General features: G+C 37.6%; 1 protein-coding gene across 1 annotated transcript in view; it reads right to left on the bottom strand.

Moving 5' to 3' along the window:
* SLC4A7 (solute carrier family 4 member 7) overlaps positions 1-20,628 on the bottom strand; it is a 1,497,737-nt gene that overhangs the window by 82,785 nt on the left and 1,394,324 nt on the right. The window lies entirely within an intron of this gene.

Here is a 20,628-nt window from a genome sequence, read left to right as displayed (position 1 = left end):
CGAGGAACTTCCTTGGTGGGATGCTTTGGTGAAGGGTCGGAAGAGATTGTAAGACCCTGCTCTGTGGTCTGGATGCCTTGAGCTTGCTGTCCCTGGGTCGTAGAATAATGCAGCTCTAATTGCACAGACATATGGGAATTAGAATGGAGATCCAAGGGGGTTGAATCCATATGTCCTGCAGAGAATACTCTCTTCACTACCTCAAAGGCAGACCACTCCAGACAGAGGGGAGACATCAGCTTCAAGAAGGCAAGCTTCTGGACTACTGCTTCCTTCTGCCCTAGAGCAATCTCCCCAAGAAGGAAGCTGTAGCTGAGCTATACAATGACGAAGCTCCAAAGATAATAGTATCTTCGGATCCAGGCCAGATGGACCTGGAAGGTTTGGATCCAGGGACTCTGACACAACCAGAATCAGAGAAGGAGTAGGCAATGGAGGTGTCACAGATGGAGGGACCCCTTGATCGGAAGGGGTAGGAACCAGAACAACATCCATCAGTATCCTCGCTAAGAGGAATTTCCTCATCATTCTGTCCACATCTTCCTCCATTAGATTTCAGGAAGAGCGAATCTAAGCAAGGGATGGTGATCTGGAACGATGTCTTTCAAGAAAGGGAGTGGGAACCCTTGAAGGCACAGGATCCAAGCTAGGAGAATATTTTGTCCTTGGCAAGATCTTTAGAGCTGAAGAAATTGGAGCTGAAGACTTTCTGATCAGATCCAAATGGCACTGGATCTGAGCAACTTTCGGATCCTATCTGGATTTCTTCTTTGAGGGCTCGAAGAAGTGGAAGGTCTTGGAGACTTAGAGAGAGTCTCTTTAGTCTTAAGATTTGGAGGACTGATTCCCAGCAACAGCCTCTCATAGGTTGGTACTAGGATATTGGCCCTAGGGCCTAAACGAGCCTAGCCATAACAATTCCCTGGCTATTTCTTCCCGGAATATTTACTTCCCTGGTCCCCCTGTCTAGCAGGGTGACTGATGTGATTCCCAGGTTGAATTTTCTATCTCCCATCCAATCGTCAAGGTTCCTTTTGAAGAGGGCCAAAGAGGTGCTCAGCTTGACATGTATGGGCAGTCTATTCCAGAGTATGGGGAGTCTCTGAGTTAGGAACCTATCCCTCCAGCATGTTTTGTTCATTGTGATGACCAGGTTTAGATCCCTGGAGCATGTGGCTCTGAGGGATTGGGATTTCTTTAAGTGTAGCATGTCCAAAAGCACTGAGTTTGACATGGCCGTGTATGTTAAGCCGAGATCGCCTCAGAGTAGGCGATATGCAACAAGAGTATAGCTGAAGTTTTTTTAGATGGTCAGCATAGGGCATCTACTTTAGGCCTATGAGTCTTTTAGTGAGGTATTTCTGTGGCCTTTCCAGTTGTTGCCGATGTCTTGTGAGGTACATACCAAACAGGACATTGCACTCTATAATGGGTCTAATGAGGGATGAATACAGTGGGACAATAACCTCCTTTTTTCTGGATGAAAAGCCCTTAGTGATGAGGTGCCACACAGAAGTATTTCCTGAGTGTTGTGGCCATGTGGTTATCGAAGGTGAGACCCCTGTCCACCTGTGTCCCCAAAGTCCCTTATCACACTTTCTGTGTTTAGTGTACTGCCACTTATGTGGTAATTCATGGATACATGTTTTTTCCCAAAGGGGATAACTATACATTTCTTGGCATTGAGCTTGAGACCATGGTTTTGGCAACAAGCATCTGTTTCTGTACGGCCCTTTTGTAGAATATCCACATCATTTGGGGATTCAGTAATGGCTCCCAGTTTGCAGTCATCTGTGAACTTTGTTAGCCACAGTCCCTTAGTGCTGGCTTGTACTTCAGAGAAGTAGATGCCAAACAAGAGCGGTCCCAAGTCTGAACCCTGAGGTACTCTGCTTGTCACTTGTCTGGAGCTGGATTTTGAGTCAGCTACTTTTACAGTGTGAGTTCCATCAGTAAGCCAGATGGTAACCCATCAAGTGCCATAGGGGATTAATGCCCAGCTTAGTAAGTTTATCTATGATTCCAGAGTGGAGGATGCTGTCAAAGGCCTTGGCGAGGTCCAGATAGGCTGTGTGGACCACCTAACCCCTGTCCACGGCTTGGAGACTGATTCAAAGAAGTCAATCAGGTTGAGGAGACAAGATCGGCCCTTTACTGGGTGGGATCTAGTGTTTGAAGGATGCCAATGTCTTTGTTTATAAGTTCCATGATAATGTATTTCATGGCTTTGCAGATCAGGCTCGTCAGACTGATGGGATAATAGTTCCCAGGATGCAAGGTGGATCCCTCCTTGTGAAGTGGGATAACTGTAGCTGTGCGCCACTCATTGGGCATGAAGGCTGAGGTGAGGCTATGATTAAACATGACACTTAGATGAGGTGCCAGTTCATGTAGTACATAGCCCGGGATGTCATCTGGTCCCATGGATACTGTATTCTTAGCTTTGGAGAGTTCATTTTTTACCTGCGTGGCCATGATTACCGGAAATTTGGCAATCTTCTGGTATTGAGATAGGCCCTTTAGGGAGTGGGGGGGGGGGGGGAGTTGGCACTAAATCGATCTGCCAGGATATTGGCAATATCCTTGGAATTAGTTTATTTAATACCATTCTGTTGTAGCTCAGAGCAAATCTGAGCATTGCCATTTAGATTCTTGACATAACTATAGAATGCCTTGTGGTTGTCCTTGGAATCTTTGGCAATTTTATTTTCGTAACTAGGTTTGGAGGATTTTATGAGGGATCTCAGCTTCTTACTGAGGCTGGTAAGAGAGTTTTTTGCATTCTGGGATTTTCCTCTTTTCTGCAACAGTTTCTTCCTTCTGTTGTATAGTTTGTTTATGGCAGGGGGCCACCAGGATTGGGTTCCTTTTTTTGGAGGAGACCGTCTTGTTTCTATTTGGAATGGCATGATTCATGCGCGAGTGGATATGCTCATACAGTGCCTTAGTGTAGGATTCAGCAGTCGAACTTTTAGTTCCCGTCTGCATGGGTGTCATGAAGTTTGTCACTTCTGACTTGAGTAGCATGAAGTTGGCTTTGGAGAAGTTTTTTTTATGGACGTTTCTCTACTGGGTGGTGGGGGTGGGATGTGGAGGTCAAAGATGATTAGCTTATGGTCAGACCTGACCAACGAGTGGGGGGACTACTGGTGTGGAGCATCAATCTCCCATGTTGGTAATGACCAGGTCTAGGATATTTGAGCCCCTGGTGTGACTATGGATTAGTTGATCCAGGGCGTTGGAATTTATGAATTGCAAGAACCGTTGGGCAAAGGTGTTGGTACCCGAGTAGTTTTCCAATTAATGGAAAGGTAGTTGAAATCACCCAGTACTAGGGTGTTTAGTTGTATCTTAATATTTTCCAGTATGTTTAGAAAGGTGTAGTGAGAATCCTGGGGCATGGTGGGGGATCTGTAGCAAGCTACAATTTGGATTGCAGTCTTACCTAGTATTACTTGCACCTGTAGAATTTCAGATGCACTGTGTTGGGCAACTAGTCCTCCACCTTTAGTACTTCAGTCCTGGTTTGGTGGCTGAAAAGTGTGGTAAGAGTTGTAGCCTGGTATTGCAGGGGTGCTCTCTGGAGCCTTGAACCAGGTCTCAGTTACTGCACAGATATAGATATTCTCCATTTTTAGGAGTGCCTCGAGCGAGTGCATTTTGAGGTTTAGACTTCTAACATTGAGTAGCATTACCTTCAGATTTTGCATGCTTACATCTGTTACGGTGGTGGTTTTGTTCTTTGAGCCTTGCATAAAAAAAGGCACTATAGGGGTGGCAAGAGTCATAGCCAGTAACCTGAATCCCAGGGGTAACGTGCAGACCATCTCTGGCAAAGCATTGTGGTTTGTCGATCATGTCGTCCCAGGCAGATACTAGATCTTCTTTGAATGACACCAGAAATTTAGCCAATTATTGAAGTCAGTCATTTTGTCCTTATACTGTGATATCATTCTGGGCAAAGGCAGGATGCTACTCAGGGCTAGGGTCATACCTGCCTGGGCCACAAGATCCAAGAGCTCTTCCGTGTCTCTTTTCATGTAGTCCAGGGAGGTATGTCTCAAGTCATTCACTCCAACATGGACAATGACAGAGTTGTATTTGTACTTGTTGTGGAGTGACCTGAGTGCATGCGTTATGTGGTGGATCCTGGCACCTGACAGGCAGCTGACAGTAATTTTCTCCTTGTTCAGCCTGGTGAGTGGGACATCAGTGTGCCTGACTATACAGTCACCTATGACTAAAGTGTTGGGTACATTGTCTTGCCTTAGGGGCTGTTGTTTGGTGGCACACTGGTGTTTTGAGCTATGTGTCACTTTGGTTGTGATTGGTGTCTGTTTGAGTTTCAGCTTCAGAGGTCCTTGTTGCTTGGGCAGGTTAATGTTAAGGGCCTCAGCATAAGTGGGTTTAGTGTTACTATGTGTGGATGTTGGTGGTGTGAATTTTGAAGGGCTATATGTTGCTTGAGGTGTAGTGCAGGTGTTAACCTTCTCCTCTTGACTGTCTAGCACAATCTTGGCTGGAGAGAGCTTTGCTTCCAGTTTGGCTATGTAAGTGCATCTCTTGCAGGTTGTAGTGTTGGGTAGAAGGAGGAGAGGGTTGTCTGTGTACATGAGGCAATTGCTGCATTGCCCCAGTATGCCCAGATTCATCAAGTGGACAGGAGAAATCACCGGAAGCTGACCATTGGACATGCCTCGTTCAGTGTTTCTTTTGTAAAGTACAAGAGCTGTTTTCCCTTACCTTGGCAAGATACTTTGCAATTATAGGCTGTTTAGTGCTTACGATTAATTTCTCCTAAATAAAGATTGAAGAAATCCTTTTAAGATGAGTTTATTTCTCCTGTCTGCTAAACCCCCTGGGTTAAAGTTTTTACAAACAGAGCAATTGTCCTGTAAGTGCTGCGGACCTAAACAATAAACAAAAAGTGTGGGCATCAGAAAGAGGTAATTTATCCCCACACTTCTAACACTTTTTGAATCCAGTATGTCCCTTATCAGACATGATGACTGACAGAAGAGAAAAAGGAACGAAACAGGGAAAGTTTTTTTTTTAAACTTATTAGAGAAAGAAAAGGGAAAAATTATACCAACAATGGTACAAAGAAATATACCAACATGTACCAAGACGAAGACAGAATCCAGACTGTAAAAGTAGCCGACTCCAAATCCAGCTCCAGACAGGTGACAAGTGGAGTACCTCCGGGTTCAGTCCTGGGAGCACTCTTGTTTGGCATTTACTTCTCTGAAGTACAGGCCAACACTAAGGGACTCTGGATAACAAAGTTCACAGATGACTGCAAACTGGGAGCCATTACTGAATCCCCAAATTATGTGGATATTCTACAAAAGGGTCTTTCAGAAACAGATGTTTGGTGCCAGAGCCATGGGCTCAAGCTTAATGCCAAGAAATGTATAGTTATCCCCTTTGGGAAAAAGCATGTACCCATGAATTACCACATAGGTGGCAGTGCACTAAACACTGAAAGTGTGTTGAGAGACTTAGGGACACAGGTGGACAGTGGTCTCACCTTCAATAACCACATCGCCACAACAGTTAGGAAATCCTTCTATGTGGCACACCTCACCACTAAGGGCTTTCCATCCAGAAAAAAGGAGGTCATCGTCCCACTGTACTCATCCCTCATTAGACCCATAATAGAGTACAATGCCCAATTTGGTATGTACCTCACAAGACATCTGCAACAGCTGGAAAGGCCACAGAAATACCTCACTAAACGAATCACAGGCCTAAAGCAGATGCCCTATACTGACCGTCTAAAAAAAACTCCAGCTATACTCTGTGGCATATCGTCTACTCAGAGGTGATCTCTGCTTAACATACAAGGCCATGTCAAACCCTGAGCTGTTGGACATGCTCCAGTTAAAGAAATCCCAATCCCTCAGAGCCACATGCTCCTGGGATCTAAACCTTGTCATCACAATGAACAAAACATGCTGGAGGGATAGGTTCCTGACCCAGTGACTCCCCACACTCTGGAATAGACTGTCCATACATGTCAAGCAGAGTGCCTCCTTGGCCTTCTTCAAAAGGAACCTTGATGATTGGATGGGAGATAGGAAATTCACCTCGGGGATCACATCAGTCGCCCTGCTAAACAGGGGTCCAGGGAATTAAATATTGTAGGAAGAATTATCCAGGAAATTGTTATGGCTAGGCTTGTATAGGCCCCTAGGGCCAACAGCCTAATACCAACCTATGAACCTATAAGGGAAAGAAAAAAAGATTGCCTATGATGGTAAAGGAGAATACACAGAGTGTATAGGGTAAGAGAATAAAATATATTTTTAAGTCAAAGCTGAGAAAATCAGAAATAATCACTTATCATGATAAATGCTTGAGATCCAAGTATAACCACTTTGTTTGAGAAAAGCAGCAAATTAGATCTGGTGTATGCCACAATCATACATAATACAGTCAACTGGAGAGTGCAGCTAGCCCAAACAAACCAGTGGTTCTCTTCATTAAAAGTTGGAATTTGACATCTGAGGTGATGAGGAGTTGCCTGGGAGGAGTACACCTGATGTAGCGGGTTTAGCTACTGGTAGATGTCTAACTTTGTCAGGCTGTCTCATTCTCCTCAGCAAATTGTTTATTGTGTGGCAGATGTCTGTAGCGTGGACATCAGCCATTCAACAAGTAGCAAAGACAGGCCTTGAAATAGCTTCAAATTCTTGACTCAGTGCTTAAGTGGCTGACATCTGGAAGTGTGACCTTTTCTGAGGGCAACACAGAATCCGTCTGATGCCTCCACTCTGTTGCTTTCATTTGCAGCACTTCATGAATTAACATTACATTACTGACTGATTGTGTTATCAGTTGTACCATACCACTGGAGAGATAAATAGGAGGAAGTTAACTAGACCCTTTCAAAAAATCTGGAATATAAAAGAAGGTGGAATGAGTGATATGTCAAACAACCAGACCCCGTGGTGGCATGCTTAAAGCACTCACCATCTCCAAGATGTGCTAATGAGGCCACTGCTCTATACAGTAAGTCGTTTTATATCAAAACTTGAGAACAGTGAGCTAAAGATCATTCACTGAGGAAAAAAGATTATATGCACAACTATTCTTTATGGGGGTAAAAGAGCTAGATATGTAATACATCACAGTAAACCATGGTAGTGTGGAAGCAGAAAAAGGGTACAGTCAGGAATATGGTGCATTCTTCACTAACTATATATTCCTACTTTCTGAAGAGCACTGCACACGATGAGCAAATGTGAACTGATAAAACACAGTAAGGATGCAAGATCGCTACTTTCTTCTTGCATGTCACAATCCAAAAAAGTGCATTACTGGTTTGAAATTATCTGTTTCATTCTAGCTTTCCCAGAGTGTAAGCTTTTAAGAATAGAAACAGCACTAAATTAGAGTAATGACGAAGACTTTCAGTAAACAACATGGGACTTTGTAATGAAAAATTGATTCAAAGATAGGAAACTGACTTCTCTAGCTTTCACCCGCTGCTTTAAAGCCAGTGTACAAAGCAAAGCTCATTAATGCAAACATGAAGAGCAGCAACAATTTTAATCCACTCAACAATGCAGCAGAAAAAAACATTCCAAAAGAAAATGCACTTACATTTTCTAAGAAAAAGTCACACTTCTCAAATGGTATCAAAGTTCTACTGGAAGGATAAAATTAAACAGGCCATCTGTCTGTAACATTATAATGGCATTTTCAGGACACATCTAAAACAGAAGCTGCTAGGTCTTGTGTTAAAAGCCTAGAAAGGTATAAGATGATAAATACAAAAGTGCCTTTTTTAAGAGTCTTTTTGCCTTTTAGCAATATACACGTGAATTAAAAGTTTCTGGCTGGGTACTTTCAGTTTTAGAAGGATGTGCCATATTTGTGTTTAAAGTGAGGATGTCATTGCACATGCACTAAAATGTCCTAGGCAGACAAATAATACACACTATTTTTATTCACTTTTTGTTTACTTCTTTATTTTGTTCAACAGGAAACAGATAAACAAATTCAGTAACAAAGCTGAAACAATCATGAAACCAGAAAACATATTTACAAATACAGGGTACTATTCATAAACTGAGTGCCAAGAAGCAGGGTTTGTATGCAGGACAACTGCATACTAAAGTTCTTTGCAATTATGAAGAATTGTACACAATGAGACAAGACATTGTACCCTGACTTATTCCAGTCTGTATACACAGCATGCCATCTACATATGACACTTGCAAATAATCCTTCCCAAGGACTATACATGATTTACAAGCAGTACACCACTTGTGTATAGGCTGGTCCAATGGGGTAATTTATGGGAGTCTACCTGTATATGAACAGACAGTGTGCTTCTTGTTAGTACAAGGATCTCCCATCCCTGTTATGTTAGTCAGCATGCAAAGCTAGCCAAGCAACTATTCATGTTGAAGTTGAAAACAAAAGTCCACTGTACAGTACAAATGAATTTCCCCATGGTGCAGCAAAGTACAGTTTTTCTTGCCCCAGATGTCAGGTGCCCCTAAAATGGTAGGCTCACTAATGCCAAAAAGCATGCATAACCAAAAAACAACTTTTCCTTCATCTACAAGCAAATACACCACATAGGTTGTATAGAATAGAGAAGTACAGATAAGTCCCAGCAAGGAAAAGGGGGATGGAGGGAGGGTAACCTGGACTGCAACAGTGAATACACTCGAACATCTACATTTATGGTAGGTACACAACTGTACTATGTTCATCGTGTTTCACTGTTGCAGTCATTACAATTGGGTTGAATCCCAAAACTATGGTTGGGAGGCTGGTGCTGAATAGGATTAGGCGAGGCTATCAGGCCCTGCAGAACTGCAGTGGCAAAGCCTGCTCTGGATTTAGAATGGAGAGGTAAGTGATAGTGCTTTGTAAAAGTATGCACTGAACTCCAAGTTGCAGCCTCTAAGATGTCTTTGGTTGGTGCACCTCTGAGGAAGGCTGCTGAAGTGGCTGCTGCTCTGGTGGAATGTGGCATAATGCCCTTAGGCACTGATTTGCCATGCTGTGAATAGCAGAAACGAATGCAGTGGCCTATCCACTTTGAAATAGTCTGCTTTGAAATAGGCTTTCCTTGTGATCCTGCAGCATATGCTACTAGAAGTTGCTCAGTCTTTCTGAAAGCTTTGGTTCTGTCCAAGTAGAAGTGTAGCTGTCTGTGAATGTCCAAAGAATGCAGAAGTCTCCCACTCTTATTCTGTGGGTTTGGGTAAAAGGTAAGCAAGTGAATTGTTTGGTTAAGGGCCACACTGGTCCCTACCTTAGGCATAAATGTAGGGTTTGTCCTCAGAGAAACCCTGTCAGGATGGAAAATGATAAAAGGTTCCACAGCCATGAGTGCCTGTAACTCTGAGACTCGTCTAGCGGAGGTTATTGCTAGGAGCAGAGCTGTTTTCCAGGATAAGAATTTTATATCAGCTGCAGAGGCTGGCTCAAAGGGAGGCAGTGTAAGTTTTTCCAAGACATAGTTGAGGTCCCATGCAGGTATAGGTGCTCTCCTTGGGGGTCTTATGTTTTTGGCCCCTCTGAGGTACTGCCTTAGTAATGGATGAGGAAAAAATAGGTGGTTCTGTATTGTAATGAGCTGAAATGGCAGAGGCATGAATTTTAATGGATGAAAAGGAAAGGCCTTTATCCAGCATCTCAGTTAAGTATTGCAAAATCTGAGGAATGTTTGGAACAACCGTGTCAATACCTTGTGCCTGGTTCCAAGCACAGAATCTCTTCCATTTTTCTGCATAAGATTTTCTGGTGCTAGGTCTCCTGGCCTCCAGAATAACATCCATAACTGCTTTAGAAAGAGGTGTGTCTTGAATGGCTACATTATCCGCCATGCTGCCAGGTTTAGGGTCCTGAGTTGGCTGTGCAGTATATGACTGTCTTGTTGAGTCAATAAGTGAGGAATTTGAGGTAGTGTCCAAGCTGGGCATTGGGACAAGCTCTTTAGGATTGGGCACCAGTGCTGGGGGGGCCAGTCTGGGGCAATCAGAATCATTTTTGGCTTCTCTTGTCTGACCTTGAGGAGTACCTTGGGGAGGAGAGGCAGAGGAGGAAAGGCATATACTGTTAGGTTTTACCAGCTGAAAGATAGAGCATTCACTTTCCATGCCTGCTTGTGATAAGTCCTTGTGCAGAATCTTTGTAGTTGGTAATTGTGAGGTGAGGTAAGCAGGTCTATGTCCGGGCATCCCCAGTTCCTTGTTATCATGCTGAAGACTTGTGGATCCAATTTCCACTCGTGGGGATTCATTAGGTTTCTGCTTAGTTCGTCTGCCAGAGTATTTATCCTTCCTGGCAGGAACCGTGCTTGCAGATGTACTTGGTAAGTCAATGCTGTGTCCCACAAGTTCATGGCTAGTCTGCAGAGGGGGTAGGAATGTGTGCCCCCTTGCTTGTTTATGTACCACATGACTGTGGTGTTGTCCTGGATGAAGTAGATTCTTGAAGGCTGTCAGGGCATTTTGAACTGCTTGCATCTCTTTTTGATTGATCACTTTTGTTTTTGATTGTTAACTTGAGCATTTCAGTAATACATATTCCTGCTACTCAGGACCCTGACAGAATTCAACAAATGTTGCAAAATTTTTCTTTATAAATTAATATTTTACCATTATCAGATGCAACATTAAAGTCCTGTGACAGTTCCTTTCCATCTCATCCAACAAACCAGTCACAGATAGCCATCTCCTAAGCAGGCAACGACTCCCCTTGCCTACTCAGTGAACCATGCTGAATACACAATCCAACGTAGAAAGCAAACATATGTGCTTAAACACAGTAATGTATAAATCTTATCATTATGTTCTGTCCACTAAACGTGTGAGATAAAAAATACAGCAATCTCCTAATTGCTCCAATTCACCTCCTCATTCATTCATAATATTGTTCAGTGCATTTGGTTTCTCCAAAATACATGCTCTGAATGTCCCCAAGATCTTATTCTGCACTGATCTCCTAAATGCTGTTAATGTACTAAAAGCAAGGAGCTGCAGAGTTTCAGTTCCCTCTTCACTCACAGCAACTTTCCTCACCTTGTGGATCATACCCTTGGATCACTCTTGCATCTTCTTGTAGCACAGAATTGTTGGAAAAATCACCTAAAACTTTACTGGGTAGTACATTTGAAATACAAGTCGTTACACTATGCTCTCTCACACTGATCAGAAACTGCACTCTGACATCTCACATATGAGCAACAGTCACTTGACCGACGTCAGCCATATACTTTGGTATTCGGGCCGACTGGACAGCGGACTACCCTAATAGTTAGGACTGCAGCAATGTGGAATGAAGAACATCATGCTCATCATCAACTTTACAGGTCCACCTCTGTTGTCTCAATAAAAAGAATCTGATCTTAAACCTTACCAAAATATGCCACAGATGTTTGTTATTCTTATCTGGAACAAACTATCCACAGGCCTGTTCTCTATTTATCTGTCCAGCTTGTAACCAAGTCCAACTCACCAGTCTGTGTAGCACTTACAATAAACAATCCTGGCCCTCTTTTTCCAGGGTGCCAATAATCTGAATGCTATTTATTTGGGCCCCATCAAATTCTGCTTACTTCCTTTTTCTTATTTTCAACTCAGTCAATACAAATTCATCTCTCTCTCAAAGTATTTTCTTTCCACATTTCTTCAACTGCCCTAACTGCGAATTCATAGCTTTCATCTTCTCTGCTTCTTGCTCCTTATGCCTCTGCTATAATAACTGACAAGCTGCAAGCTTGGTTTGCTACTCTCACTATAAGAAGTATCCTTCAGATTAGCCCAGTGTTTCCATCAACTTTCTTTCTTAAGAATCTGACAATATGAAAACAGTGGCTATAATACAGCTCATATTAAACTCTAGTACAGTGACAGAAGTGATTCCATATGTTGCTTATTCACCATATTTTTATTTTTTTCCCACCAGGCTGAATTATGAAATATAATTTCCAAACATTACACTGATTCACAACAGCATAATGCTTTAAACAAAATATACTGTAATGCTTTCACAAATCTATACCAAACATAGCCAGCACCATCCAATAATCTACACATTTACTTGTTAAACATGCTGTCACTTTAAAATGTATTCTTAAGTTATTACGGTGAACAGGTTACACTCTTATCTATACCAGAATGTAAAGGTAGGTGTAGATTATGCTGAAGGACTCAAACAGGTTCATTTAACAGTGCTTCTCACTAAATTATAACATTCTGAAGTGATGCAATACAATAGAGAGCCTTTTACTTCACGACTGAAGATTTGATGGCTCTGGTTATTTTGGTTTGGATTTGAAGATGTTTTTGACTGGGGGGCGTGGCCAAGATGTCAGAGAGATAACAGCACTTTTTTGATGCTCTGCTTAACAGAAATTTCTCTGACAGGAAATTTTCTTAATATTATTTTAAAAACATCTAAGTTTTCTTTCACCTATATATTTAGATACAGTGGATTATTTTTTTCTACAAATATTTCAATTTTGGTGAATAGAAAGTGAATTACATCCTGTCAGAAGTACAGCAGCTGAATATAACAGACTCTCTCAGCCATGAGTCATTCAAAGGCCTCTCTCCAGGAAACTTCCATGAAGAAAGAATTACAAACAGTAATATCCAGTATTCAAGATCTTTCCATGAAAATGGACAATTTAGAAAAAATCATGGAAAACATGAAGAAAGAAAATAGAAAGCAGACTGAAGAATTCAAGGAGATAATTACAAGACACACAGACCAGATAACAGAAATTGAAGAATCTCTTAATGAAATAGATGGAAGACAGCATGAAAATGATAGCCAGATTGACTTCTTACTAAAGCAAAACACCGCACTTTCAGATAAAGTGGAGGACCTAGAATCAAGGTCACGAAGAAATAATATTAGAATATACGGCATACCTGAAAAAATGGAAGGAAATAACACAATACAGTTCTTGAATGACTGGTTGCCTAAGACACTAAACCTACCTGAATCTCTCTCTTTTGGGATACAGAGAGCTCACAGGTCATTGTCAAATATATCTGTGTCAAAAAATCCAAATGCTTCAAGATCCATTATTGTAAAATTTTTATCATCTCAAGACAAGGACTTAATCCTGAGAACAGCGTGGGCAGGTAATCCTATACAAATTAATGGTCAAAACATAAGATTTGACAATGACTATACCTCTACTATAATAACTAAAAGAAAAGCCTGCATTCCTCTCATTAAAAATATGAAGAAAGCTGAAATTAAAGCACAAATCATTTTTCCTGCCAGAATTAAAATACATCTATCTGAAGGAATAAAAATATTTAATAATCTTGATGACGCCTCTGAATATGTGAAAAAGAATAAGATTTTGGAAAACACTGAAGATATGGACATCTCATTACCTAGTTTAAAAAGGCAGGCAACAAATGGAAAAATGCTATTGATTGATAAAACAAGCAAGAAGCTTACGGGTAAATAATACAAATGAAGCCACAATCCCTTCAAATCCCAAAATTTTCGTGCTACAATCACCTACATCGGGGAAAAACATACATGTTAAGGTAAAAAATAATTTAATATTTATTAAGTATGCTTATTTATTTATTTATTTTTAAATTTATTTGCTGTTTAAAAGCCTTTAATACAAATACGCTAGAATGTTAAACATAGATGTTAAAATTCTAAATCTTCCCTTGACAGAGTGTATTATTAGTTGACAACTACATAGGGGCAATGTAGCAATACCATAGAAATATTGGTCAAAACAAGAACCCCCTTAATACCGGATACTGTATGTGTATTAGATTATGATGATATAGATCGCTCCGATAAGTGAAATGAAGGCTCCCCATCTCAGTGCAATTAAATGAAAGTGTAGCCCCTTTTTGCATCAGCGGGCTTTCTCTCCTGTTAAATGTCATGTTATGCTTGGGTCCTTTTAGAGCTAACGGATATAACTTAATGTGACTTGTACTACATAGTTTAAAAGGTATTGGAAATTGTTCTTTATCATAGTAAGAGAAGATTGTTTTCTTTCTAAGAATCGGTCATGACATGTAAAAATGCATTCTCATACACTTGAGAGGTTTGTGTCTACTAAATGTGGTTTGTGGGTCCATCTGCTGACGGAGAGGGAAAAGGAGATGTATTTTCTGATGAAAGCTGGTGGAGTGTGTGTTGCAGGGACAGGAGGGTTTGTATGCTTGATATCAGATACATTGGCCAGTAAAATTGATAGTTACAGAGAATTTTATATTTATATAAAATGGGGCAAAGTTGTTTTTTTTTTTTTTTTTTGTACGTCATATACATGCTTTTTGAGTAACATATTCTGTTTTTCTTTTCTCTCACAAAATGCACATCACGAGTATCTCGTGAACAGTTATCATAGCTTGCGGCAGATTCCCTAGTGTGAGCTTTTAACCACCAAAATTCAAATGTTAAAGGAGAAGGAAGGGAAAAAAAAAAGGAAAAAGAAGGCTGTTCCCTCGAGACTTCTTGGTCAGATCTTCTTTGTAATACAAGAGACTTATGCATGTACTCTCTCAAAGTCTCTTTTGTCATATGAACTTTGGTTACGTATTCACGTTACCAGAAATCTTCACATGAAAAAAAAAGAAAAAGAAAACGGAACAACTGAATGCTTTATCACATACCAAGAGCGATAAAAGAAAAATATATAAAAAACATAGACATATATAAAGGTCCTTTTTACTAAACCAATGTTGATGCCTATGCTGTTCCCTTCATAATAAGTTTTCTGATGACATGTTTTACAAAGTAGTTTACACTTAATCATTAGTTGGCAGCTGTAGCTAGCAGATACAGTGAAAACATAGACTAGGTCATCTGATCCTTTTTGGTTAGCAGAGCAGAAAGTGGCATATGCAATGGTTATAAAGTCACTAAAATACATTATCTATTGGGGGTTAATGTGCTCTTATTATTTTTAAAGTAGATTGTGGGGCAGCTATGTATTTTCTGTGCTTTCATCTTGATATCTTCGTCCCCAATCTTATTGACTATATGAGTTGTTGGTTGATGGCAATACTGCTGGATTGGGGAAGCCAAAGCTGCAGACAGACCATTACAATAAATAATAATTCTGTTATAAAAGGATGAAATAATATACTGGGGCAGGAAAAATTTTGGTTCCAAAGAAAAGGAGACAGTTCTGCTTAGAGAATGATCTTAGTTGTTACTGAAGTGATGCTTTTGCCTCACTAGTCAGTGATAGTAGTAGAAGACTGTTAGGGGGGGGCAGTGCAAAGTGGGGATGGTTACTCTTGACTTATAGTTACTACTTTCATCAGGACATGAGGACAGTTGTTATTTCCAAAGGTAGCCTTTACTTTTTAACTGCTTTTCTAATTAATAGTTTACATTATGTTGGATTTATAGTGAATGGTGAAATTGTGATCTACTTAACCCACCTCCAGCTACATAAGTGCATACTACAATCTGACATTTTTACTAATATTCATAAAATATTGAATGTTTTACTGTCTGTAGACTACATTTTCTAGCAAAAGATATACTGCACATTAACCACTGCCATTCTAACTGAAAAAATATTGGTAAAATGTGTTAATGTATTTTGTTAAAAAGGACAACTTAAGGGAACACATTATTACTATAACATCTAAAACTGAAGTGTCCTTGAAGGTTAAAAGTTGTGACTTCATTATATGATATTTTTATCAAAATCAAGCTACACTACATAGTTTCTTTAGACTCGCATCTTTGGAAAGAAAAGCTAATGTTTTTGATGATTACACAGATCTATATACCTGCATAGATATTTGTGCAACTAAAATATTATCTTCTCATGTAAAAAATTCTCATTAGTACATCTTTATTTTAAATATCTGTAACATCTTAAGACATTATTTAAGGTTAATCAGATATGTTTTTTTTTTTTAGGGGAAGGAAAAACTGGTGATTTTATATCTTATATAAAAGGAAATAAGCCTATAGGCTATATATTAATATGCTGATTCTACAGTAAATATTAACACTGTTGTGATTTCACAGACAAGTTCATACAGGAATGTTTTGTTACATGATAAATGTTCTTATTTTTATACATAAACTTCTTTACTGAATTCCTAGATAAGTAGGTTTTGATCTAATGTAGTATACTAGATTAAGATCTGTATTAGTATAGAATAGACATAAATGAATATGATATACTATGTCATGATACAAGTTTAAAGACACTGTTCTTAAAAATTTTGAAAATTACATTATTCGTGGTAATTGATGTTTTTCCACAATATCTCCTACATAGTAATACCTATGCATCCTGGAGAATTAATAGGTTGTAGTTTGTTGATTCAATAAAATATTAGGTAGTAGCATTAGAGAACGATAGTCTTGAATACTAAGGATGATAGAGGGTGGAACTGATGACTTCTTCATCAATCCAGGAACTAGATGTTCCATGGTTAGTTTTGTATATAGTTATATTTTCATCTTCTCTGAACATTACCTGTTAATTAAGTCCAGAATAGTATTTATCCATCAAATGCTTAAAGTAATCAATGTCTGGGTTTAAATGTCTGTCTCTGAATGCAAATGGTCTTAATAACCCTACTAAAAGAGGAAGGTTACTCAAATACCTAGCATCTAATAAAGCTGACATTATATTTTTGCAAGAAATGCACATTATTCAGAAAGATCTAGAAAAATGGCTTTTAATGGTTATAGTATTCTAGCTAAATCTCATTTCCAAACAGAGAGAGGAGGAACCATGATTTTGTGGAAAAATACATTACCAATACCTAAAATAATTAACAGTTTCTCTGATAAAAATGGTATTTTGTGTCTAGTAGTATTGGAATTGAATAAGAAATATTTTACTTTAGCAAATATGTACTGGCTACCTGGTATTGGTGCTAAATCTGCAAACAAATATTTGGAAATAATAACAGCAAATTCTAAAGGAGATATCATTTTGGCAGGTGATTTTAATTGTATTCTATCATCTAAAGAAACCACTAATGTCAGCAATATTAAGATACCTGCATCAGCCAAAAAAAATGATAGATTTTGTCTCATTATATAACCTAAAAGACATATACATGATCAAAGAGCAGAGGTCTCTTAATTTTACTCACTTTTCTTATAGATATGGTACACAGACGACTATTGATAAAGTGTTTTGATCTGACAGCCTATTATCTAAGACTCAAGATGTAGTGATTACATCATGCCCTCTGTCAGACCACAATGCCATACTATTTAAAATTAAAATTAAACCAAACGATCTTATTCATTGGCAGAGACTACCAGCCTATATTATTAAGATAAAAGGATTCAAAGAATGGTTTATAAAGGAAGTAAACTATTATATTGAACTTAATAATAATAATAACAACACAAAGTGTTTATTTGGGACTCTTTAAAATCTTATATATATGGGAAAATAAAAACCTGGTATTTACATAAAAGGAAAGAATGGGACAAAGAATTATTAAATCTACAATTGAAAATTGACACTTTAAAAAAGAACTTACACCCCAAAGAATTGGGCTCGAATCTGGAATTAAAACAACTAAATCTCGAATATTTAGAAATTCTTAGTCATAAAGTAGCAATTAATTTAGAGAGGTTAAAATTACAATCTTATTCATCTAATCCAAAACATATGCACAGATTAGCAGCCAAAACGAAAAGTTTTCACAAGAGTAAACACATAATTGAAATATTAGACACATCTAAACACAATTCAAAACCTTCTTCAGATCTAAAAGATATTTTAGAGATTTTTCGTTCATATCATGAAACAATGAATAAAGCAAACTTAAACTTTACTAATAATAGTTCAAAAATAGAATTTCTAAAAAACAATATAAATAATAAACTTTCTAAAGAACAAAATAATAGATTACTTAAATCAATATCATTAATAGAAGTTAAAGAAAGAATACAAAATCTTAAAAATAATAAAGCCCCTGGTCTTGATGGCATAATAGGTGAATTATATAAAATTTTCCCAAATTCCGCTTTGAAGATATTAATGAAAGCACTTGAGGAAGTTCGAATAAGTGACAAACTTTGTCCTTCTTGGAAATATTCGCTAATTTCTCCCATTCTAAAGCAAGATAAGGACTCCAAATTTGTTTCATCATATTGTCCTATTTCCCTATTAAATATAGATTATAAAATATTTATGTCTATTTTAGCAAACAGATTAAATCAAACGATGCCGACTTTAATAAACAATGATCAAACAGGTTTTATACTGAACAGAAAAGTTCAGGATAATACTATTAGACTTTTAACTTTAATAGATTTTGCAAATAATAAAAAAAAAAAAGAATTATCACTCATCAGTCTAGATCTAGATAAAGCATTTGATTCTATTAACTGGACATACTTATTTATGGTATTAAAAGAATATAATTTCTCCTCAGAAATCTTAAATTTGTTAAAAAAATTATATGAAGGTTCTATAGCGTATATTAAAATCGGCGCTTTTTTATCTGGCCCACTTCAAATTCTAAAAGGCACTAGACAAGGTTGCCCTTTATCCCCACTACTATTTGCATTAGCAATAGAACAATTTGCTAATTTTATAAGAAACAATATAAACATAAAAAGTTTTGATGTTAATGAGAACTATTCTTCTAAAATTTTACTCTTTGCAGATGATATCTTATTAACTATTGGAAATATTGATTCATCTATTGATCACATTATCAGATCATTAAAACTCTTTGAGGAAATCTCAAACCTTAGATTTAACCAAAACAAAACAGAAACTATTCTCATCAATAAAAAACTGAATAACAATCTATCTAATTATAATAACTTTAACTGGATCAATGATTAATTGAAATATCTAGGGGTTCATATTCTGTCTAAATGGAAGGACACTATAAATATAAATTATAAAATTTTATTAAATAAAATCACAGAATACATTAATAGATGGAAGAAAATGTTCTTTACTATAGAAGAAAGATTATCTCTGATAAAAATGATTCTATTCCCAAAAATTCTTTTTTAACTTCAAACATTATTGGCTTCTCCTTCTAGAAAACAACTTAAACACATAAACACTATATTAATTAAATTTCTACGGTATCCTCAAAAACCAAGGATTAAATATGATTGGCACTATAAAAACTGGATTGAAGGAGGGATTGCTTTTCCAAATTTTGAGCTTTATGCTGATGCCATTATTCTTAATATAACAAGTCTGTGGTTAAGTCCAAAATACCATTCAAATTGGAAACATTTACACAAAGTAATACTATTAAGTAATTTTGACAAGTTTTTCAAAAACATATATTGTTCTGAAAATATTAAGCTATTTATAGTTATTAAAGAAGTCTTCTTCAACAATGAGCAGGAAAAATCACATCTTATTCCTATAATTAAATATATCTTGCAAAATTTTAAAAAAGCAATGAATAAGAACCTTTTGAACAACAATATGTCCATTCTAATGTTTCCAATAATCTTAACCAAGGGATGCTTTGATTCCTTTAACATGATGAAAATAAAAACTATGGAAGAAAATGGGTTATTATTATGGCATCAGTTTTTAGAAACTAATAATATTCATGATACTACCTACCTTTTAGCCAGGTATAATATCTACCAAAATAACTGGTTAAATATTCAAATCTTCAGAGAATTTATTTTAATGGAATTTAAAAGACATAATTTTCCTGCTATAACAGACCTCCCCAAAAAATTATCCATCCTCTTTGACTTCACCAATATAGGTTATAATAATGGTATCTCATTGTCAAGATTTTACAACATTCTTTAGATCAGATCTAATAATATTAGACGAAAATATATCAACAATTTCAACAACTCCCAAATACATATAAATGATCAAACTTTAATTCTCAGATCTGTTTACCATACCTCTTCTTCCACATATTGGAAAATTTTTACATGGAAATTCATTTATATAAGTTTTATTACACCAAAAAAGCCTCTAGAATAAGCACGAAAGATTTTAATAGATGTTGGAGATGTGAGGAGCTAATAGATGCCGACTGGGCACATATGTTTTTAGAATGCAGAACAATAACCACATTTTGGATGGAGTTTAAAAATTTTATTAAAGCTTTGTGGTCGGACAGATGCGAGATCTCTGATTCTATGATACTTTTTAATGCACCAATGCCAAGGTATGTTCCACTGAATCAAATGAACCTCCTTTGGACTCTACTTGCTATAGCAAGAAAAACTATTACTAGAAATTGGAAATGTAAAAATAACCTCTCATTTAAGGAATTTATATCTTTTACTAAGATTATTTGTAGTAGGGAATTACAAACAGCTATGTTACACTCCTCAAACATGACTCAAACTGCCTGGATAAAGCTTAAAAAACTATTAGACAAAATGTAATGTTATTGAAGATTTGGTATCTATTTTGGACTTTGTATATAGTTTTTGTAAAAATTTGATATTACGTTGTTTTTTCTTGTTAAAAATTGTAATTATACTCTTGAAAATCAATAAAAAATATGAGAAAAAAAAAAAGATGTTTCTGACTGTGCACACTGAAAGGAAGTAGGTAGTGAGTTTTTTGTAGTGGTTTCACAAATATTTCTCGGCGTGAAAGGTGGAACATGTTTACTTGCTACAGCACCATCACCATCACCACAAATCCAAGTG

This window comes from Protopterus annectens, chromosome 3.part0, assembly GCF_019279795.1.
Source record: "Protopterus annectens isolate FY-2018-M chromosome 3.part0, PAN1.0, whole genome shotgun sequence".
Taxonomy (NCBI): Eukaryota; Metazoa; Chordata; order Ceratodontiformes; family Protopteridae; genus Protopterus; species Protopterus annectens.
The sequence above is the reverse complement of the archived record's forward strand: the minus strand, read 5'-3'. Positions and strand labels throughout refer to the sequence as shown.